We start from the raw sequence: 25,118 nt of genomic DNA, 5'->3' as shown, positions 1-25,118 counted from the left end.
GGAAGAAAGAAGAGCAACTGGTGGAATGATGAAGAGAGTAATAAGAGAGAAAAAGTAAGTATAATTGAGGTTTTTACAAAGTAGAAGTGATACAAGGAGGAAGGAGTATATGGAGAGAAAAAGAGAGGTTAAGAGAGTAGTGAAAGAATGTAAAAGGAGAGTAAATGAGAGAATGGTGAGATGCTATCAACAAATTTTGCTGAGAATAAGAATATGTTTTGGAGTGAGATTAATAAGTTAAGAAAGCCTAGGGAATGAATGGATGTGACAGTTAAAAATAGGAGAGGAGAGTTATTAGATGGAGAGTCGGAAGAATCAGGAAGACGGAGGAAATATTTTGAGGAACTGTTACATGATGATGAAGATAGGGAAGCTGTGATTTCAGTGGGTACAATGAAAGAGATAAAGACAGAAATGCTAAAAGCATGTGGGAATATAGTTTTGGAATGGTTGATACTTTTATTTAATAAATGAATGGAAGAGGGAAAGGTAACTAGGGACTGGCAGAGAGCATGCAGAGTTCCTTTGTATAAAGACAAAGGGAACAAAAGAGTGTAAAAATTATATAGGAATAAGCCTGATGAGTATACTTGGTAAAGTGTATGGTAGTTATTGTTGAAAAAATAAGAGTAAGATGGAGAATAGGATCACAGATGGACAAGGCATTAGGAAGGGTAGGGGGTGTGTAGACCACTTGTCTACAGTTAAGCATATAAGGGAACAGGATTTAGATAAGGGTAAAGAGGTTTTCAGTGCATTTATGGACTTGGAAAAGGCAAATGATAGGGTGGATTGGGAAGCAATGTGGCAGACGTTGCAAGTGAATGGAACAGGTTGTAGGTTATTGAAAACAGTTAAAAGTTTTATTGAGGATAGTGAGGCTCAGGTTAGAGTAAGAAGGAGGGAGATTATTTTCCAATAAAAGTAGGCATTAGACAGGGATGCGTGATGTCACCATGGTTGTTCAATATATTTATAGAAGGAGTTGTAAGAGAAGTGAATGCTCAGGTGTTGGCAAAAGGTGTGGGTTTAAGAGGTAAAGAATCTAGCAAAGTGAGAGTTGTCACAATGGCTTTTTGCTTGTGGGAGATTCTGCAAAGGTTGGTGAAAGAGTTTGGTAGGGTATGTAAAAGAAGGAAATTAAAAGTGAACACAGGAAAGAGCAAAATGATGAGGATAACAATAAATTTAGGTAATGGTAAATGGATATCAGATTGGAGGTAGTATGGAGGAAGTGAATGTATTTAGATATTTGGGAGTGGACTTGTTAGCAGTTGGGTCTATAAAAGATGAGGTGAATCATAGAACTGATGAGGAAATAAAGGTGAGTAGAGCACTGATGAGTCTGTGGAGACAAAGAGGAGAATGTATGAGAGTATAGTGGTACCAACGCTCTTATATAGGTGTGAAGCATGGGTGGTGAATTTTGCAACAAGAAGGCAGTAGGCACTGGAGATATCATGTCTGAAGGCAATGTGTAGTGTGAACATAATGCAGAGATTCCGTAGTTTAGAGATTAGAAGGAGGTGCACGGTTTCTAAAAGTATTGTCCAGAGGGCACACGAGAGGTGGTTCAGACATTTAGAGAGGATGGAACAAAATAGAATGACTTGGAGGGCACATAAATCTGTAGTGGAAGGAAGTGAGGAAGGGGTCGTCCTAGGAAATGTTAGAGGAAAGGGGTAAAGGAGGATTTATGTGCAAAGAGTTTGAACTTCTAGCAAGTGTGCATGAGCATGTTTGATAGGAGTGAGTGGAAATGAATGGTTTTTATGACCTGAGGTGCTGTTGGAGTGTGAGCAAAGTAACATTTATGAAGGGATTCAGGGAAACTGGTTAGCCAGATTTGAGTCCTGGAGGTGGGAAGTACAGTGCCTTAGTGTAGGTGCACCTCTGGCAAGACAGTGATGGAGTGAATGATGATGAAAGTCTTCTTTTTTTGGGTTACCGTCTCAGTGGGAAATGAACGATGTGCCAATAAAAAAAAAAATTGTAGAAAGGAAAGTGTAGATGAATGGCTCAGAGAACCGATGAAGCCACTGTGTGGCGAAACGTTTCCTCAATAAAGATACCCAGGAGTTGCACATGTGTTCAGAAAGGAAAGTAAGGGAGTATAAATGTTTAAACTCAAGAATTATGTGGACAAGAACAAATTTGGAATGTGAAGCATAGATTATAAAGTACAAGTCGGCCATCACTAATCCGGTATCATTGGAAGCTGTAGTGTGCCAGATCAGTGAGTTTGCTGGATTACAGAGTGGTTAGGTTAGAATACACTTATCAATAGAGACTCTTTCTGCTATATCTTCCTCATTTTCATCACTGCTTTCTCCTCCACTGACTTGCTGCTGTGGATTTACAACCATCTGCACAATTTCTGAGTCAGTATAATGATGAAATTTGAAATTATGCTAGCCGAAATTAGTGCCGGATTATGAAAACGGATAACTGACTACCGGATTGGTGATGGCCGACCTGTACCTGAAAGTGAGAGGAGTGTAGAGGAGAAAGAATATTTTGTGTTTGGAACCATGTGAAATGATACTTAGTGTAAGAGCCTTAATGCTAATGGAAGAAACTGTCGTAGAAGGCAAAGTTGGTAAATGTGAAGTGTCAGGTAACTGACAAAAGGGACCTCGAAGTCAAATAATACTTAATTTATGGTAAAAAGAGAATGAGTAGTGAGATATGAGGAAGTAAACAATAACAATACTTCATTAAAACACACACTGGAGACAGGGCAAGATTAATGTGCAGACCAGCCAGGAAGCTACCCAGGAGGCTGATGTATAAAGAATGCCAAAAAACCTCAGTGAATAACCTAGTGTTTGATCCCTTAAAAGATTCAAGGTACAGTACATTAACCACTCAGCCAGATGTTAAGTACTTTCGTTCAGTAGGATGCAGTTTCTTACTTGCAAATGACACAGGAAATGGTGAATCATCACAGTACTGGAGAAGCACAGCATCTACTCCTTCCTGTGTCAGAAGCATCTGTGAATAGAAAGAAAATCTTAATGTCTGGGATTTCCACAACATGAGGATTCAGGAAGATCTGCTTGATCTTAAAATGCATCAAGGCATCTTCAGCACACTGCAGGGGTTCCTTAACCTGTTTTCTTAAATAATCAGAAAAAGTTAACCCTTTCAGGGTCCGTCCCGTAGATCTACGGCTGGTCGGTGAGTGTCCAAACCGTAGATCTACGCCAAAATTCTAGCGCCGTCAAATTTAGCGCGAAAGCGCTCATAGGCCTACATATGAGAGAATGGGTCTGCGCCGTGGGTGTGCGCCATAAACAAAAAATCTAGGCGCCTGCATAGCATTGTGGGAACGCCGGCTCAGTCACCCTTGTTCACCATGTCTCGTCACAAGTCAGCTCTCACTCCCCGGAAAATTGGGACTCTCCTCTTCCTGTCTGATAGTTCTGACACTGATGGAAGTGGAAATGAAGACAAATTCTACGGCTTTGATAAGTTAGTGACCGAAAATAATGACCAGGATATCGATAATAGTGCAGAAAACCCCGACGATCCTCGACCTTCTACCTCTGGTGTGGGCACTCGTGACTCACGGTCGGGTGTTCCTAAACGTAAGAGAAAACTAATATTTTCCCGTGGCCTGGCCTCTGACTTCAGTAATGACGATGATTCTGACGTGGATTGTGATTTTATTGCGCTCGACGATCATTCGAGTAGTGATAGTGAGGAAACATATTCACCAGTGAAGCGTCGGTATGTTCGCCGCCGCGTGCGCTCGGGTAGTGTACCCTATGCTGTGCCCAGGGGACGGAGTACATCCCGTAGTACATCCCGGAGTACATCCCGTGGCCCTACACCCGTTTTAGGTAGTGATAGTGAGGATGATGTGGTTACACTTGGCATGGATGGGCCACAGACATCAGTGGATGGTGTTAGTGGGGCTGGTGGTGGTAGTGGCACCGCCATGCGTGACTCGCTGTGCCACGCGGGAACCCACGCTGCTGACTCGTCAGTTCAAGGACAAAGCGGAGCGTCACCCACCAGCCCGCCACAACCACCCGTACAACCAGCCTATGATGTCCAGTATCCACCAGCAAACCGTATCTGGGATTGGCAGCAAAATCCCAATTTTGTTCCCAGCCCTCACCACTTTGATGACTCGCAAAGTGGAATTCTACCTACCTGTCCCCTTGGAACCACGGCCAATGAACTGGAATTCTTTGAATTATTCTTTGACCAGCCATTGATGGAAACTATTGTCAGGGAAAGTAATAAGTATTTTCAGTACACCATGGCAAATACGATCTTATCACCACAGTCAAGACTACACAGGTGGAAAGAGACGACTGTTGCAGAAATGTATTTGCTTTTTGCAACAATAATGCTTATGCCTCACGTCTATAAGCATAATATAAAAGCATACTGGTCCACAGATCGGCTAATTTGTACCCCATCCTTCAGTGAAATAATACCAGTGAACAGGTTTATCTTACTGTTACGTATGTTGCACTTCTCTGACAAAACCAGGCCTGACAGAAGTGACAGGTTATACAAGATTAGAAATGTTTTCATGTATCTCAAACAAAAGTTCAGGATATACTTTTATCCATTCAAGAATCTTGTAATTGACGAGTCTTTGATTTTGTTCAAAGGTAGACTGTCATTCAAGCAGTATATACCGAGCAAGAGGAACCGCTTTGGTATAAAATTGTTTGTACTCTGTGATTGTGACAGTGGCCTGGTGTTGGATATTGTTGTATACACGGGTAGTAAAACATTGAAAGATACCAAGATGTTATTGGGTATATCAGGTGACGTAGTGAGAAACATGATGGCACCTTATCTTGGTAAGGGCCATACATTATATACCGATAACTGGTACACAAGCCCATTACTCAGTGATTTCATGCGAGTGAACAAGACAGATGTGTGTGGCACAGTGCGTTCTAATCGTAAACATATGCCCAGGCTCAACGCAGGTGTTCGTGGTGATGACGTGCAGGTGTTTACTGCCAATGACATCATGGCATTACGGTGGCATGACAAACGAGATGTCACATTGTTGACAACCATTCACCGTAATGAAATGCAAGACAGTGGCAAAGTTGATCGAGTGACTAATGAACGTATTCGAAAACCAGTGACAGTGATTGATTATACACAAAACATGCGCTTGGTTGACAAGTGTGACATGCAGATTGGTTTTGTTGACTGTGTTCGTAAGAGTTACAAGTGGTACATGAAACTTTTCTTCCATCTCATGGACATTTCAATGCTGAATGCATATAATATGTACCAAATAAAGACTGGTAACAGACCACCGTATGGTGAATTTTGTTTGTCTGTTGTCAGACAACTCATAATGAAGTACCAGGTAACAACACCTGCAATACAACATGGTCCTCGAATTCATCACAATATACCCAAGCGTTTGAGAAGAGAAGGTGATCATTTCATAATACAGCTTCCTTCAACTCAAAAGAAATTTGCTCAGAAGAGATGCATTGTCTGTGCACAAACAAAACGACGGCAACAAAGACGCAAAGACACTCGGTTTATGTGTGAGGAATGTAAGGTGCCTCTGTGCATGGTGCCTTGTTTCAAGGAGTTCCACAAGCTCCAGCAGTTCTAAAACCATGTCCAGTGATTGTAAATATGTAAATATATGATAGAACATTAGTATTATACAATATTTGTGCATGTTTATTGTAATAAACAACAGTGGTAAACAATAATATGATAATAACTTTAGTGCGGTTATTGTGTTCAATACAGTGAGTTTATATATATAAATTATATACAGTATTGGTCTCTCAGGCCCCAAATGTTAGTAGGAATAGAAAAAAATTGGAAAAGAAAAGAAAAAACAACTAAAACAACAAAATAATATAATACGCGTATGTGGAATTCGTCGATGTTGCCACCACCACATCATTTTCTACAAACTTCTTGGCACTGTATCTCGATAAGTACTGATCAGATTCTAATTTTTTTTGTTTTATTACCTTCACAAAAATATGCTCTTTAATTCTGTAAGAAAAAATAATTTTTTTTTTTTTCAAAATTTCTTGGACACTGGTGCGTGACTTCAGATTTTGGCCTTGGACCCTGAAAGGGTTAAATCAGCTAAATTAGGTACAAACTTTCTGTAGAAGTCCACTGATACCAGAAAACTTCTCATAAGTTTCTTAAACCTGAAAAAGTTACAAGACTGTTAACCACTAGCCTTAACAGGACAAGGACTTAAATTGTTATTAGAAATAACAAAGCCGAGACACTAAATCTGAAAAAAATATAACAATTCTGAGGTTTGGCAATCGAACTATGAGATCTTAATCTCTGTAAAACATGACAGTGACTTAGTGTTCGACCCAAGACTGAGTCATAACACAGATATTATTAAAGTAGACCGAGATGTTAGTAATACCTACAAGAACAACTCTCATTAAAAGTATATAGGTAGTACACACTGTGACCAAACTGAATGGCATTGTGGTATACTGCATTAATCCACACTGTGTAGGAAAAGCTATTAAAGGTTTGGACTCAGAATACAACTTAACCTGGTGGTTAAGCTTGAGTAATGTCTGGTTCTGAAAAAAATACAGTGGAACCCCAAAAATCGAACTGCTCCCAACTCAACCAATTATGTAAGTGTATTTTTGTAAGTGCTTTTATAAGTGTATTTTTGAGGGTCTGAAATGGACTAATCTAATTTACATTATTCCTGATGAGAATAAATTCGTTTGGTAGCGGCACTTGAACAGTTCAATATTTGAGGTTCCACTGTACTTCGAGTCATGAAACTCAAAATGATCATCTTTGATGACAGGCACAGGTTTCAAGTCCCATTTCATGAATGCATTATGACATATGAAATTTTTTCTAACCTCTATGAATTGTCCAACTTTTTAATCATAATAGAACAATAAAAAGACAATGAAGGTTCAATAATTCCAAGACATAATAGTTTATCAGCCTCTTGTTCAAAAGCATCTCTAGAAATGTACCAGGATTGGAAAAAAAAAATTTATTGGCTCAGTGGTTATTTATTCTATATAATAGAAGACTATAGTTCTAAGTCCCAGAGTACAGTGGACCCCCAGTTAACGATATTTTTTCACTCCAGAAGTATGTTCAGGTGCCAGTACTGACCGAATTTGTTCCCAAAGGAATATTGTGAAGTAGATTAGTCCATTTCAGACCCCCAAACATACACGTACAAACGCACTTACATATATACACTTACATAATTGGTCGCATTGGGAGGTGATCGTTAAGCGGGGGTCCACTGTATTTAAAATTATCTCCAAAAATTAGGAAACTATATTTTCAGCTTGTGACTGTTGCTGAGATGTTAAGACACTGTTAATATTGATACTACAGAGTTAGATGTTGAAGACTTAAGAGTAATAATATCCAAAGTATTGTTATTTTCAGAGTCAGATTCATTGATATTAATGGCACAAACCTTACATGTATGATTCTCTACAGATGGTAGAACTTTATAAGTAAAAGCATCTTCATCAAAACAATTAAGGCAAGCATTTACGGGTTTTCTGTGATATTTCTTAAGATATTAATAAGTCAGAGATTATGCCTTCCATCAACATCAGGTAAATAGAATACTTTGTTAAAAGTCTTAATTACTTTATATGGACCACACTAAGTTCTTAGCAACTTGTTACTAATAGTATCAGGAAATAATACAAACCTTCATTTCTAATGTCAAACTTATGTCTAACCCCTTCATGTCAAACTTATGTTTTGTAGGTCCACTGAGATCTCTAAATTATTAAAAACTAGTTGCACAGTTTCCTCTGAGTTTTGAAATTAAGAAGAAACATAAGAAAATAAAGGAACACTGAAGCAGGCCTACTGGCCCACTAGGTATGCCCTTCTAAAACACAAACCAATTAACAAAACTGCCCAACCTATTTTTCAATGCTACCCAAGGAATACATTTTGGTAAGCCTATTAACTCATTTGAAAGTCCCACTCAAATCCAACCCCTTTCACTCATATATTCATGTAACCTAAATTTGGAGTTAAATATTTTTTTATATCCTTTCAAAATCTAAACTTTTCCAATTTTAATTCATTATTTTGAGTTCTTTCTTGGAGGGATATCCTCACAACCTTATTTATGTTAAATAAAAGGACACATATCCAACTAATACAACAATTTATTGTGGCAACATTTTGCTCTCCAGGAGTTTTATTAAGCTACCACTGCTGCCACCGTCTCTCATACTGAAAAGGCGGCAAGAAACTTCTATATCATAGTTCAAATAAAAACTAATAATGGTCCTTTTACATCCTTCTCCAAGATACTACCCATAACAATTGTCCAACACCAATGACTTATCTACTGCTTGGTGGACAGGAGCAACAGATGTGAGGAGACTCTTCCACATAGATCTCACCTTTCCCAGAGTTCTTTCAGTTACCAAAAAAAAATCATGGAAAAGTGTTTACAGTCATTACAGCACAGTTAAGAAATGAGAGGTAGGCAGGAGTGATACAAGGAAAGAACAGCTCCAATTTCTTGAATCAAGAGCCATCAGCATCATCATGGCAGCACTCCCCCATGACAGAATCTGCCACTGAGCTGTAAAGTACTAACGCTATGAAGTACTGAGTTGCTAAGAGTGGTTTGGGTGGTAAAACTCGCCTCACATACTGAGTGTCCATGGTTCAGTCCTTAGTATGGATGGAAATGTTGGTCATGTTTCCTTACACCTGCTGTCACTGGCAACTAGCAGCAAGTAGGTACTTGGGTGTTAGTTGACTGGTGTGGGTCAAATCCTGGGGAATGAAAGTGAAGGACCACAACAGAAACAAAACAGTCCTTGATGACACACTGACTTTCTTGGGTTATCCTGGGTGGTTAACCCTCCCTTCTTCAGGTTAAAAATCCCAACAAATCTTATCTTATATTGTGAAATTTCATCTTAAAAACCTTATTTAATAAGGAAAAATAGATGTAAAACAAAGAAAAGACTGTGCTATACTGTACACAGCTGTGCCCATTTATGCTGCTCCACCGTCACAAATGGAATCTAATATTTTCAGTTATTATATTTAGATGGGTGTGAAACATAGGTGGTGAATGTTGCAACAAGGAGAAGGCTGGAGGCAGTGGAGATGTCATGTCTGAGGGCAATGTGTGGTGTGAATATAACGCAGAGAATTCGAAGTTTGGAAATTAGGAGGAGGTGTGGGATTACCAAAACTATTATCCAGAGGGCTGAGATCTCTAAATGTCTACATGTCTGAACCACCTGTTGAGGTGTTTCAGACATGTAGAGAAGACAGAAGAAAATGAATGACTTCGAGTGTATAAATCTGTATGTAATAGAGGGAAGGCAGGGTAGGGGTTGGCCTAGGAAAGGTTGGAGGGAGGGGGTAAAGGAGGTTTTGTGTGTGAGGGGCTTGGACTTCCAGCAAGCATGTGTGAGCATGTTAGATAGAAGTGAATGGAGACAAATGGTTTTTAGGACTTGATGTGCTGTTGAAGTGTGAGTAAGGTAACATTTATGAAGGGATTCAGGGAAACTGGCAGGCGAAATCTGAGTCCTGGAGATGGGACATACAGTGTCTGCACTCTGAAAGAGGGGTGTTAGTGTTGCAGTTTTATAACTGTAGTGTAAGTGTACCTCTGGCAAGTCAGTGATGGAGTGAATGATGAAGAAAGTTTTTCTTTTTTGGGCCACCCTGCCTTGGTGGGAGATGGTCGATGTGTTAATAAAAAAAAATTATTCATGCGGAAGCATTAAACCCACATGGGTCATACAATGCCTGCATAATGGGTGGTAAAAAGATTTAATCAAAAGAAAAGTGAGGGTAGCTCTAACTCCTTGGATGAGGAGCCGTTCACCAGCATCAAGGTAGGTGCTCATGGCTTGGTTGTCAACATCCTAAGCTCACACACTGAGGGTCTGGGGTCAATCCCCGGAAACTTTGGGCATGTTTCCTGACACCTACTTCCCATATTTATCTAGCAGTAAGTTGGTACCTGAGTGTTAGTCGATTGGTTTGGGTCACATTCTGGGGAAAAAGAGTAAAGGACGACACTGGAAATAAAAGTCCCCAATACTGCACTGACTTAATTGGGTTATCCTGGGTTGATAACCTTCATTGTTAAAACCCCATGACTTTACGTATTTGGGTCAACTAGATGATACAGTAAAGAAACACTGGTAAATAGGCTACACAACTGTAATTGGACTGTGATAAGTTGCACTGATGTAAACGATGCCTGGAAAAAATTCAGAACCATGTTCACTGCCATCCTTGATAATATTGAACCAGTTTAAGAAGTTATAATTAAACAAAGAACTGAACATGTTAATTGCCGAGATGTTAGATAATATAAAATTCAGGGATCAGTTGCTAAAAAGATTTAGGGTAAACACACAGGATATTGCAGTGCTAAATGAATTTCAAAGGATAAGGAACAGAGTGCAGAGGCCTATAAAAGGAGCAAAAGGCAAGGTACTGTTGCTCAAAAATAAAAGAATACAAGAACAATTCCAGAAAGCTCTGGCAACAGCTAAAGGAGCTGGGTTATACCCATAAACCTGCAGATATATTTAACATAGTGCTAAATATCAATAACGATGAACTCTTATGAAGCAACTATAGTGGTAAATTGTTTCAATTCATTCTACACAACTGTTGCATCAATATCAGTAAGTAAACTGCTAGTTGCATCGAATACCTTTAACCCTTTCAGGGTCGACAGGCCCTCTCAGAGACTTGTTCTCAGGGTCCCCCAAATTTAAAAAAAAAAATTATTTTTTCTTATGAAAAGAGAGAAAATCTTTTCCCGATCATAATGACACCAAAAGTATGAAATTTGATGGAAAACTTACGGAATTATGCTTTTGCGAAGTTAGCGTTCTCGATGATGTTTACGCATCGGCGATTTTACCCACTTTGAGCCCTATTTTCGGCCAATTCCAATGTACTAGTCGACAAAAATCATAACTATTTCGCTAGAACTCCATTTTTTCTATCGAATGAGTACAAGAAACCACCAATTTACCAATTTCAACTATCCAATACAGTGGTCAGAATTTAGCAATTTTGCCAATTTCACACAAATTTCAAAATTTGCCAATTTCCAAATAGGGTCCAGAACAAACAAGAAAGACATTCCTGGCACTAAAATAACATTTCCTCTGTTCATTAGTCACGTCCCCATGTCCCTCTTACATTTCTTTTGCTTTCCACTTTGAATTTTTATTCTCACAAAAAAAATAAGATTTACTGTTATGCAGACTACTGCATTAGTGTAGAAATGGTATAAATAATATCAGCGCATTTGTGAAAGAATATTAGATTCACCAGTTGACGTGAATTGGACACATAGCATGATTTGTTTACTTTTGAACTTTGGTAAAAATCGAACATTTCTGCTACTTTGAGCTCAATTTCAAGGTACTTTTCATTGTAAAACCAGTCAAAATCATCTCAATTTCTGTAATATGTCTTCCATTCTATACAATAAGACCAGGAAAACTAAAATACAACAATAAATACCATACGAAAATATAGTGCAAAGTCGCTGTTTTAATCCAAAAACACGGTCAAAGTTTTTTTCTCATTACGCACTGTGTGCTGCAGGATTTTTTTTATACTGCGCACACTAACCACATAGACCCACTCTTTCATATGTAGGCCTACCAGCTTTCTCTCACTAGATTTGAAGGCGCTAGAATTTATGCATACTAGTACGTCATGGACACTGGTGCGCAAGCCGTACTAGTACAGCTGAAACCCTGAAAGGGTTAACACAGACACCCCAAACTGTTGCCAACTAGTAGGTGTATCTTATGACTTCATGCAAACAGAACTAAGCTAAACCCAAGTAAAAGCTTGGTAGCTTTGTTAGTATCAGGTAAAGACTCACAAGATATAGCTAATGTACTATCACTAAAATTAGAGTCTTGTAGCAAATAGTTAGTAGACAACAAACTATCATTAAACCTTGGGTAAACAAAAGCCATACTCTCTGGTATGTAAAGTAAAACAAAAAGGGTAAATACAGTGGACCCCCGCTTAACGATCACCTCCCAATGGACCAATTATGTAAGTGTATTTATGTAAGTGCGTTTGTACGTGTATGTTTGGGGGTCTGAAATGGACTAATCCACTTCACAATATTCCTTATGGGAACAAATTCGGTCAGTACTGGTACCTGAACATACTTCTGGAATGAAAAAAGATCGTTAATCGGGGGTCCACTGTACTTTTAATATTCAGTGTAATGAGGAACCCATCACTTCAGTATTTTCAGTGAAATGTCTGGAAATCCCCTTTGACCCATGCATGTCAGGAAAATTTATAGGAAACAATGTAATAAAGAAAGCAAATGCCAATTAAAGTTCCTCTACAGACAGGCACAGTGTCTACCTACTGAGGCTCGCAGAACCCTATGTCTAGCTCTTAAACAATGCTAAATATATTATTTTTGCTTTTTATGGTACTCTGCCTTAACTGAAAGATAGACCCCAAACCACCCAGAACAAAATGGTGAGATTCATCCTGGACCTGGTCCAATACAGAATGTAGGCCAGGATGAATTACAACAACTGGATATGCTGATATTGAAGACAGAGTAAAACAACTCAGGATAAATCATATTTATAAAACTGCTTACAAGCAGTGTCCAGAATATCTTGCTGCCAAGTTTGTCAAACGTATCACATATCGAACGTTTCGAAAATAAGACGATTTTTTCGGACAAACTGTGTCCCTATTATCGAACGCGCCCCTATTTTCAGACCGCCGGGTACGGGACCTGTCCACTGGCCCACTCTGTCCGCGTCCCCGTGCAGGCGCCGTGAGCAGTCTAGCTTTGTTTATGCTTGAGTGAACACTAACCTGCGATCTCATTCACACATTTTATGATTATTTAATTGTGTTCAGTGCTTGTGGGGCTGTGAAATAAGCTGCCATGGGCCCAAAGAAACTTGCTAGCAGTACCCCTGTGGTAAAGAAAGTGAGAAACACCATAGATGTGAAGAAGGAAATAATACAAAAGTATGAGATTGGAGTGAGACTTGTTGAGCTTGCCAGGATGTACAGAGGACTGTGGACAGTTATTTTGTGAGACAGAAACAGACGATTGTGGACAGTTATTTTGTGAGACAGAAACAGACGATTGTGGACAGTTATTTTGTGAGACAGAAACAGACAACTGTGGACAGTTATTTTGTGAGACAAACAGATGATTGTGGACAGTTATTTTGTGAGACAGAAACAGATGACTGTGGACAGTTATTTTGTGAGACAGAAACAGATGACTGTGGAGTTATTTTGTGAGACAAACAGACGATTGTGGACAGTTATTTTGTGAGACAGAAACAGACGACTGTGGACAGTTATTTTGTGAGAAACAGACGATTGTGGACAGTTATTTTGTGAGACAGAAACAGACAACTGTGGACAGTTATTTTGTGAGAAACAGACGATTGTGGACAGTTATTTTGTGAGAAACAGACGATTGTGGACAGTTATTTTGTGAGACAGAAACAGACGACTGTGGACAGTTATTTTGTGAGAAACAGACGATTGTGGACAGTTATTTTGTGAGAAACAGACGATTGTGGACAGTTATTTTGTGAGACAGAAACAGAAACAGACAACTGTAGAGTTATTTTGTGAGACAGAAACAGAAACAGACAACTGTAGAGTTATTTTGTGAGACAAACAGATGATTGTGGACAGTTATTTTGTGAGACAGAAACAGACAACTGTGGAGTTATTTTGTGAGACAAACAGACGATTGTGGACAGTTATTTTGTGAGACAGAAACAGACGACTGTGGACAGTTATTTTGAGACAGAAACAGACGACTGTGGACAGTTATTTTGAGACAGAAACAGACGACTGTGGAGTTATTTTGTGAGACAAACAGACGATTGTGGACAATTATTTTGTGAGACTGGGGTCCAATGACTCTCAAGCTGGTCCTAGTGGCATTAAAATACAGAGAAGAGAAGCAACCCCAGAGAGAGCTTTGATACCGGAAGTCCTCATGGAGGGGGATTCTCCTTCCAAAATATAACCCCAACTCTCTCTCTCCTCCTCCCTATCTTCCAGATGCCATCACCAATCTTCAATAAAGGTAAGTAAAAATGTTATTTTATATTACTATACATAATTAAAGACTATAGCATTTGTTGTGTGTATGTAAAACTGTAATTAATCTCCATAAAATGTATTTTTTTTTGTGAATATTTTTGGGTTTCTGGAACAGATTAATTGTATTTCCATTATTTCTTATGGGAAATATTGCTTCGAATTTCAGACTTTTCGAATTTAGAACTAGCTCCTGGAACAGATTAAGTTCGAAATTTGAGGTTCCACTGTACAGGTTGGCCATCACTAATCCGGCAATCAGTTATCCAGTTCCATCAGTAATCCGGCACTAATTTCAGCTAGCATAATTTCAAATTTCCAGGGTCACACCAACCTGCTGCTACTGTTTGGTAGTGCTACTTGCTGCATAAGTCATTCCACTTTCTTTTTCTCCATTTATTGTTAAAACCTGCTTACTTTTAGCACAAGCAATGGTTCCAACGAATAAAAGAAATATACTTCTCATTGTGTAAAGCACATACACAGTACACTGTCCATAAAAGATAAGGTGGCTTTGAGCAGCCATGAGCTCAGTCTCGTGATACACGGGAATATGCTTTATTATTACGCTAATATCAACACTACGGCTTATTTACCTATCACAACTAATCTAACAGATTACCATAAAAACATGGTAAATACTCCAGAATGAATAATATTTTGCATAATAACGAGCGGTCCGACAAAGGTATGAAAAGGACATGGGATACAAGTACCATCCTCCTATCCCTGTCTTGAGGGGCTTATATTAGAGACAACAGTGTAGCACAGGACTAACTGTGATATACACTCGTAATGCATCATAAAACTGAAACAAAAAAGCTATTTCCTCTACATAGATTATCATACAGAGCAGCATATGTGTAGAGAACCTTGGATAACCCCAAAAAAGTCACAAAAAGTGACTACTGTATTTCCAGTTTCCAGCTTGAGCTTGAGCTTGAGCTTGAGCTTGAGCTTGAGCTTGAGCTTCTCCACCATAGGAAAAAATCTAGAAAACAAAATACCAAGCACAAACACCTGTCCATCAGACTATCTCATAGGCACCTACCCAAATACGCTATTCCTAGCTCCAAGCAACCCCATTGAAGTTACACTCATCATAAACACCCTTAGAAACAAGGCAGGAGACATAAACAACTTGCCTGCTTTTATGTACAAAAAAGCTTCTCAAGTATTGTCACCAATTATTGCAAGTCTTTAACAAATCCATTGAATCATCTACCTTCCCAACAATCCTCAAAATAGTGAGGGTCACTCCAATCCATAAAGGAGGTGACCAAGCTGACTTGAATAACTATAGACCAATATCTAACTTACCACTGCTCTCTAAAATCTTTGAAATATTAATTCATAGACGGATCTATTCCTACCTCGTTTCACACAACATATTAAACCCTTGTCAGTTTGGATTCAGGAATAATAAAAGCACAAATGATATTATCATACACATGCTAGAACTAATATATACCGCACTTGAAAACAAAGAAGTCCCGCTGGGCATTTTCATTGATTTACGTAAAGCTTTCGATACAGTCGACCATGAACTGCTGTACTCCAAATTAATGCACTATGGTATCAGAGGCCAGTCCCTTAACTACCTAAAATCATACCTTAGTAACAGAACTCAATATATGTATGCAAATGATGCAAACTCTTCCACCCAACCAATCACAGTAGGAGTCCCACAAGGAAGTGTCCTAGGCTCACTCCTCTTTCTCATCTACATCAATGATCTACCGAATGCATCACAGCTACTCAAACCCATATTATTTGCAGATGACACTACATATGTCTTTTCCCACCCAAACACAGTCAATGCTGAATTACAGAAAATATCTGCCTGGATGATGACTAACAAACTTACCCTGAGCACTGATAAAACCTATTTCTTTCAGTTTGGAAACAAACTGCAAATGATCCAATTAACATAACGCTAAATGGATCATCAGTCACAAGACTCACAGAGGGAAAATTCCTAGGTATCCACCTTGACAGTAGCCTTAAGTTCCAGACACACATACAACAAATCACCAACAAAATCTCCAAGACTGTAGGCATACTATCAATAATAAGGTACTACATTCCACAATCAGCTCTCCTGGTACTGTACCATTCACTTATATACCCTTATCTTACATATGGAATTTGTGCATGAGGATCAACAACATCCAATCACCTAAAACTGCTAATAACCCAACAAAAGGCAGCAGTAAGAATGATAACAAATTCCCACTCCTGCCAGCATACTCCACCAATTTTCAAAAGTCTGAATCTGCTCACCATTAACCCTTTGAGGGTTTCGGACATACTAGTACGGCTTACGACCCAGGGTTTTTGACGTACTAGTATGCCTAAATTCTAGCGCCCTCAAATCTAGTGGGAGAAAGCTGGTAGGCCTTCATATGAAAGAATGGGTCTATGTGGTCAGTGTGCACAGTATAAAAAAAATCCTGCAGCACACAGTGCATAATGAGAAAAAAAAAAACTTTGACCATTTTTTTTTTTAATAAAACAGCGACTTTGCACTGTATTTTCGTATGGTATTTATTGTTGTATTCTAGTTTTCTTGGTCTCATTTTATAGAATGGAAGACATATTACAGAAATTGAGATGATTTTGACTGGTTTTACAATGAAAGGTACCTTGAAATTGAGCTCAAAGTAGCAGAAATGTTCGATTTTTACCAAATTTCAAAAGTAAACAAATCGTGCCAAGCGTCCAATACACATCAACTGGTGAGTCTAATATTCTTTCACAAGTGCACCAATAATATTTATACCATTTTTTACACTAATGCAGTAGTCTGCATAACAGTAAATCTTATATTTTTTGTGAGAATAAAAATTCAAAGTGGAAAGCAAAAGAATATAAGAGGGGCCTTGAGACGTGACTAATGACCAGAGGAAATGTCATTTTAGTGCCAGGAATGTCTTTCTTGTTTGTTCTGGACGCTATTCGGAAATTGGCATCTTTTGAAATTTGTGTGAAATTGGCAAAATTGCTAAATTCTGACCACTGTACTGGATAGTTGAATTTCATAAATGGGTGGTTTCTTGCACCCATTCGATAGAAAAAATGGAGTTCTAGCGAAATATTCATGTTTTTTGTCGACTAGTGCAGTGGAATTGGCCGAAAATGGGGCTCAAAGTGGGGAAAATCGCCGATGCATAAACTTCGCCGAGACCGCTAACTTTGCGAGAGCATAATTCCGTAAGTTTTCCATCAAATTTCAAACTTTTGGTGTCCTTATGATCGGGAAAAGATTCTCTATCTTTTCATAAGAGAAAATAATTTTTTTTTTTTAAATTTGGCCGACCCTGAGAACGAGTTTCGGAGAGGGCCTGTCGACCCTCAAAGGGTTAAGAACATCCATACTTATTCATGTGCCTACTACATACACAGAACAATACACGCAAATATAAGCTCCCCACTCAAACTTCTCCTCACCAACCTTAACAGGACACATGACCACAACACAAGACACAGATCTCTTTTTGATATACCTCGTGTCCATATCACACTGTGTAAAAACTCTATGCACATAAAGGGCCCCAAAATATGAAATTCATTACCAGAAGATATTAATGTAATCCAGTCTGAAAATCAATTTAAGACTCTTCTCAAAAGCCACTTAATCACCCAAGACTAAATGCTAAATACTCAGTACACAAATAAATAACAAAAAGGCACAATACCGTGACTGGAACGATACACAAATAACCCGCACATAAAAGACAGAAGCTTACGACGACGTTTCGGTCCAACTTGGACCACTGACAAAGTCACACAGTGTGACTTTGTCAATGGTCCAAGTCGGACCGAAACGTCGTCGTAAGCTTCTGTCTTTTATGTGCGGGTTATTTGTGTACTCAGTACACACTTACTCACCTATGTACTCCCACATCCTAACTGAAACAATCACATTGAACCTTTTATCCATTGTTGACAGGAATATAATTGAATCATTGTTTTCACAAAAAGCATTTTTGAATATAAATATATCCTTGTATTATACAAATTTTGATTCATTTATAATTGATATACTACTGTACAACTATGAAATAATTACTATCCTACTGTACAACTATGATATACTCCTTAGTATTAAGGAGACTGTAAGCCAATAATGTTAAGTTGGCCCATAATGCCTAGGCATAATAGAGGCTCTCTTTGTACTGCAACCCACTATTGTAAATGCAAAATCTCAATGTACTGTTTGCAAAGACATAAAATAAATAAATAAATAAATAAATACACTGTATATGATTTTTTGTAAATATTTTTTTTCTCAGTTATTTGTTGGGTTTTTTCTCAGTTATTTGTTGGGCTATCTTACTGAAACTTGGACAATGTATGACAGAAAGATGCTTCTTAATGTATACCAAAAATGAAAGAAATCGGACAATAAATAAGAGAGTTCACTTCTCAGATATTTGCCACCCCTTAGCGGTATATTTTCATATGGTTTTCATGACTGTATTCTCGTTTCTCAGGTCTCATTTGATAGAATGAAAGATATATTACAGAAATAAATATGATTTTGATTGGTTTCATGACAAAAAGTACCTTGAAATTGAGCTCAAAGTAGTGGAAATGTTCGATTTTTATCTGAAACCAAGACAACAGTGCATAAGTGTTCGCAATAAAGCTAATAGAATCCTTGGCTTCATATCAAGAAGCATAAATAATAGGAGTCCTCAGGTTGTTCTTCAACTCTATACATCCTTGGTTAGGCCTCATTTAGATTATGCTGCACAGTTTTGGTCACCGTATTACAGAATGGATATAAATTCTCTGGAAAATGTACAAAGGAGGATGACAAAGTTGATCCCATGTATCAGAAACCTTCCCTATGAGGATAGACTAAGGGCCCTGAAACTGCACTCTCTAGAAAGACGTAGAATTAGGGGGGATATGATTGAGGTGTATAAATGGAAGACAGGAATAAATAAAGGGGATGTAAATAGTGTGCTGAAAATATCTAGCCTAGACAGGACTCGCAGCAATGGTTTTAAGTTGGAAAAATTCAGATTCAGGAAGGATATAGGAAAGTACTGGTTTGGTAATAGAGTTGTGGATGAGTGGAACAAACTCCCAAGTACCGTTATAGAGGCCAGAACGTTGTGTAGCTTTAAAAATAGGTTGGATAAATACATGAGTAGATGTGGGTGGGTGTGAGTTAGACCTGATAGCTTGTGCTACCAGGTCGGTTGCCGTGTTCCTCCCTTAAGTCAATGTGACCTGACCTGACTAGGTTGGGTGCATTGGCTTAAGCCGGTAGGAGACTTGGACCTGCCTCGCATGGGCCAGTAGGCCTTCTGCAGTGTTCCTTCGTTCTTATGTTCTTATGTTCAAGAGTAAACAATACATGTCCAACTGGCCAGTCTAATATGCAGTCATGAATGGGTTGACATTATGTATACGTACAATTATTACAATAATGCAGTAGTCTGCATAATAATAAATCTTCTAATTATTGTGTGAATAAAAATTCAAAATGGAAATCAAGAGTAATATATGAGGGGCCTGGAGACATGACTAATGAACAGAGAAAATGTTTTAGTGCCAGGAATGTTGGTACTGTTTATTTTGGCCCCTATTTTGAAATTGGCATCTTTTGAAATTTGTGTGAAACTGGCCAAATTGCCAATTTCTGACCCCTTTATTGGGTAGTTGAAACAGGTGAATGGGCGGGTTCTTGTACTCAGTCGACAGAATAGAAGTAAATAATTAAGTTTATTCAGGTATACACAAATACAGTTACAAAGATTATCATACATAGCAGCATGTGTGTAAAGAACCTAAGATAACCCAAAAAAGTTAGATGAAGTGACTTATTTCTATCGAGGTCCTTAAAGACCATCGTGTAGTCGATGGGTTTTAATGCATAATAAACCACTTAGCCATTTTGTATAACAAACCAGAAACAAGAACAGATCTTGCAAGAACCCTTGCAAGATCTGTTCTGAAGTGAAGGTTCAGTGCAATGCTTTTATAAACCTTGCTGAATTTAAACAGCACTACAGAAGGAATACTAGTGAAATAGCCAGGAGTGTGGTAGACTGGAACAATGGAATGGGCCAAAAATAGGGCGTAAATTGGGTGAAATCGCCACTGCATAAATATCGCTATTAGGTTAAGTGCATTCTAACCCAACCACTCTGTAATCCGGTAGGGTCACTAATCTGGCACCCTACAGGTCCCGATGATGCCGGATTATTTGATGGCCGACCTGTATGGTACTAGGGGAAGTGAACATAATTTTGTTGTCCTATGTCCCATAGCTTGGTTGGTAGCGCACTCAGCTCACACACTGAGGTCCATGGTTTGATCCCCAGTACAGGTAGAAACATTAGGATGTGTTCCCTTATGATACCTGCTGTCACTCTTCACTTAGCAATAAGTAAGTACCCGAGTGTTAACTGACTGGTGTGGGTTGCATCCTGGGGACAAAATTAACCTATACTAATGCCTGAAATGCTCTGCATAACCAGGAACTTTCTATATAGTATGTTACCGATGTCAGCTTTGGTCGGTATACACTGTATCATGTATTTGTACAAATTATTATTAATATTATTATTATTATTATTATTATTATTATTATTATTACCTACAGTAGGTGGCCTAGCTTCAAATGCCTTATACTGTACAGCAATAAAGAAGAGGAATGGACTGCCTGCATATGGCAATACCTGTCCTAGCATGAGCCAGCACAGGAAGAGCTGTAGAATGTACCTAATGAATGAAGCTACAGAAAGGTACCTAATGAATGAAGCTACAGAAAGGTACCTAATGAATGAAGCTACAGAAAGGTACCTAATGAATGAAGCTACAAAAAGGTACCTAATGAATGAAGCTACAAAAACGTACCTAATGAATGAAGCTACAGAAAGGTACCTAATGAATGAAGCTACAAAAAGGTACCTAATGAATGAAGCTACAGAAAAGGGAGAGGGAGTTCTTGTATAGTTAACATTCATGTACCAATTATTATAAGCAGATCCTCTCTTTAATTATTATTATAATATATCTGATGTCAGCAACTATAGGCCTGTTAGTATACTCAGTGTGACGTCCAAAATTCTAGATTACAAAAGCATTCTCCATGGTTACCAGTCAGGTTTTAAGAGATCTCATTCAACCGATACCTCCCTCATTAATTTGATGGACTACCTGAGAACTGAGATGTCGCTAGGGAATTTCATAGGAATGGTAACCTTCGACTTGCAAAAGGCCTGCAATACAGTCAACCATAATATATTACGTAAGAAACTACAAGCTATCGGCATGAGTTCTGCAGAATGGTTTAAGTCCTACCTGAGCAACAGGAACCAAATTGTTATGATCAACAACACAGAATCAGAACCCATGCCAATAACATGTGGGGTTCCTCAGGGTAGTATCCTGGGCCCTTTGCTATTCCTGTGCTATGTGAATGACATGCCTATCAGTGTCAAATGCAGCTTCTACTCTACACAGATGATAGTGCTCTGTTAGTATCAGGGAAAGACCCAGCAGACATTGCTAATGCACTATCACTAGAACTAAGAGACCTGTAGCAAATAGTTGGTAGGCAACAAACTATCACTGCTACTCAGGAAAATGGAAGCTATACTCTTTGGAATGAAACATAAATTGAAAAGAGTAGATAATTTTAATGCCCAGTGAAATGGGGAACCTATTATTACAGTAAATTCTGCAAAATATCTAGAAATCCCTTTTGACCCAAGCATGTCAGGAGTACTAATAGGGAACAATGTTGTAAAGAAAGCGAATGCCAGACTAACATTCCTCTACAGGGAGGGGCAATGTCTACCTACTGAGGCTTGCAGGGCCCTATGTCTAGCTCTGCCTTAACCAAAAACTAAAAGATAGGCTACAAATCACCCAGAACAAAATGGTGAGATTCATTCTGGACCTGAGTCTAAGAGAACATGTAGGCCAGGATGAATTACAACTGGACATGCTGAATGTTGAAGACAGAGCAAAACAACTAAAGCTAAATTACATTTATAAAATTGCTCACAACCAGTGTCCCCAATATCTTACTGCCAAATTTGTTAAGGCTGGGAAGCAATGCAATTATAGAACAATGGGAAGGGAGAACAACTTTGCAGTACCTCGAGTCAGTGGTCAGGCTTCAGACTGCCTGTGCAAGCAAGTTCATTCAGGTATACACAAATACAGTGGACCCCCACCTTATGATATTAATCCGTTCCTGAGAGCTCATCGTAAGCCGAAATTATCATAAGGCGAATTAACCCTTAAACTGTCCAAACAAATTTACGTTCACATGCGTAGTGCCCCAAAAGTAGATCTATGTTTTTTTACATATTTTCAAACAAAAAAAAAAGTAGATCAAAGTTTTTTTTACACGTTTTCAAATGTAAAAAAAAGAAAAGAAGATTTACTTTTTTTTACATACTTTCAAATGTTGAAAAAACATAGATCTACATTTGGACAGTTTAAGGGTTAATTTTCTCCATAAGAAATAATGGAAATCAAATTACCCCATGCAAGACACCCCAAAGTATGAAAAAAAAAATTTATTACCACATGAAATATTAATTTTAATACACACAAACTGAAAAAGACATGCACAATTACTACTCTACTAGAATAGAATAATTGACACTTACCTTTAATGAAGATCTGGTGATGACTGATGGGATGGGAGGAGGGGAGAGTGTGGATGGTGTTATTGTTTAGAAGGGGAATCCCCTTCCATTAAGACTTGAGGTAGCAAGTCCTTTTCCGGGGATACTTCCCTTCTTCTTTTAATGCCACTAGGACCAGCTTGAGAGTCACTGGACCTCTGTCGCACAACAAATCTGTCCATAGAGCTCTGTACCTCCCGTTCCTTTAAGACTTTCCTAAAATGGGCCATAACAGTGTCATTGTAATAGTCACCAGAACGGCTTGCAGTAGCTGTGTCAGGGATTTTCATCCGCAAAGATTTGCACTTCAAGCCACTTTGCACACATTTCCTTAATCTTTGAAGTAGGCAACTTCTTCAATTTCTCTCTCCCCTCCTCTGAAGCAGTTTCCTCAGGTCTGGCCTCACCATGCCTTATCACACTATGTATGCCACTGCGATTCTTAAATCTCTCAAACCAACCTTTGCTGGCCTTAAATTCACTCACATCACTAGTTGCAGGCATTTTTCTAATTAAATCCTCATGCAACTTCCTAGCCTTTTCACATATGATCGCTTGAGAGATGCTATCTCCTGCTATCTGTTTTTTGTTTACCCACACCAATAAGAGTCTCTCAACATCTTCTATCACTTGCGATCTCTGTTTCGAAAACAAACTTGCACCTTTTGCAAGAACAGCTTCCTAGATTGCCGTTTTGTTGGCCACAATAGTAGCGATGGTTGATTGGGGTTTGGTATACAACCTGGCCAACTCGGAGACACGCGCTCCACTTTCGCACTTAGCAATTATCTCTGTCTTCATTTTCATAGTAATTTTCACCCTTTTTCCCACAGGGTTGGCACTAGAAGCTTTCTTGGGGCCCATGGTGACTTATTTTGCAGCTACAATCACTAAAAACACTGTGATAATATGAAATGTACCGAATGTATGCGTGGATGTGACCACACTGGCTGGCTTGTAAACACTGGCACGCACGCGGTAGCTGAGGCCATGCGTGGGACGTGTCCCGAACGAATCGCGTGGGGCGAGGCAAAATTTTTGCATTAAAATGTATCGTATGGCGGATTTAAGGTAACGCGATGCCATCGTAAGGCGGGGGTCCACTGTACAGTTACATAGATTATCATACATAGCAGCATATGTGTAAAGTACCCAGGATAACCCAAAAAAACAGTCAGAGTGACTTATTGCTATTGAGGTCAAAGCCTATCCTTGCAAAAGCCAGTTCAAGAAGAGAACTAAAATGTAGCTCATAAATAAGGCAACAGAAAGCGAGGACAGAGATTTCTTGTACGAAAATAAATAATTTTATCTCTCTCCTAGAACTAAATCTTTTATTGTAACTGCTTTTACATAGTTAAGATACTTGTTTTTAACTTTTAAATGTAAATAATAATTATCATATTTATTTATTTATTTATTTATGTCTTTGCAAATAGTACACTGAGATTATGTTTTACAATAATGTGTTGTAATACAAAGAGAACTATTATATACAATAATTTTTGTACCAGTGATTATTATTATTATTATAATCAAGGGGGAAGCGCTAAACCCGGAGGATTATACAGCGCCTGGGGGGGATGTGGAAGGCATTCAGGCTTAATTTGGGGAACTGGAGCACAGATCCAATTCCCTAAATCAAGATCCCCACACCAACATCAAGGAACCTTCCTTGAGGGGTTTGTACCACTAAATATATCATTGCTTAGTTAATCTTAAGTTAATTTTAAACTGTCCATAATGCTCTACATACAAGGGACTTTAGCATGTTGAACTGTAATAACTATATTCCTTGTACTTCTCTGTATCAGGTTCAAATTAATAAATAAATAAATAAATACCTGGTCATTATGGGCCAACTTAACATTATTGTCTTACTACTTAATACTAAGAATAATGTTATAGCTCTACAGTAGAATATTAATTATATCATAGTTGTACAGTAGATTATTAATTATAATTGAATGTAATTTATATAAGACATATATTCATATTAAGGCCATTAATGGCCATTAATGGAAATAAGTCACTTTTTTTTGGGGTCATCTCAGGTTGTCTATATATATGTTGCTATGTGTGATAATGTATATATTTGTGTGTACCTGAATAAACTTACTGATAGGGAGCACTAAACCTGTAGGGATTATACAGTGTCTGTGGGAAGTGAAAAGTATTATAATCATGGGGGAGCACTAAACCCGTAGGATTACACAACTCATGTGGGGGGGATGGAAGGTATTCTGACTCAGTTCAGGGAACTGGAGCACAGATCCAGTTCCCTAGATCAAGAGCCCTTCCCCAGCATCAAGGTGATCCTCTCTT

The 25,118-nt window shown here is 38.5% G+C and overlaps 1 long non-coding RNA gene across 1 annotated transcript in view; it reads right to left on the bottom strand.

Moving 5' to 3' along the window:
* Positions 1-25,118, bottom strand: part of LOC128703942 (uncharacterized) — a 44,718-nt gene that overhangs the window by 18,543 nt on the left and 1,057 nt on the right. The window contains exon 2 of the long non-coding RNA XR_011394693.1: positions 2,916-2,994. This is a non-coding gene — a long non-coding RNA (uncharacterized lncRNA). The remainder of the gene's footprint in view (positions 1-2,915; positions 2,995-25,118) is intronic.

The sequence above is a fragment of the Cherax quadricarinatus genome, chromosome 95 (assembly GCF_038502225.1).
Source record: "Cherax quadricarinatus isolate ZL_2023a chromosome 95, ASM3850222v1, whole genome shotgun sequence".
Taxonomy (NCBI): Eukaryota; Metazoa; Arthropoda; class Malacostraca; order Decapoda; family Parastacidae; genus Cherax; species Cherax quadricarinatus.
The sequence above is the reverse complement of the archived record's forward strand: the minus strand, read 5'-3'. Positions and strand labels throughout refer to the sequence as shown.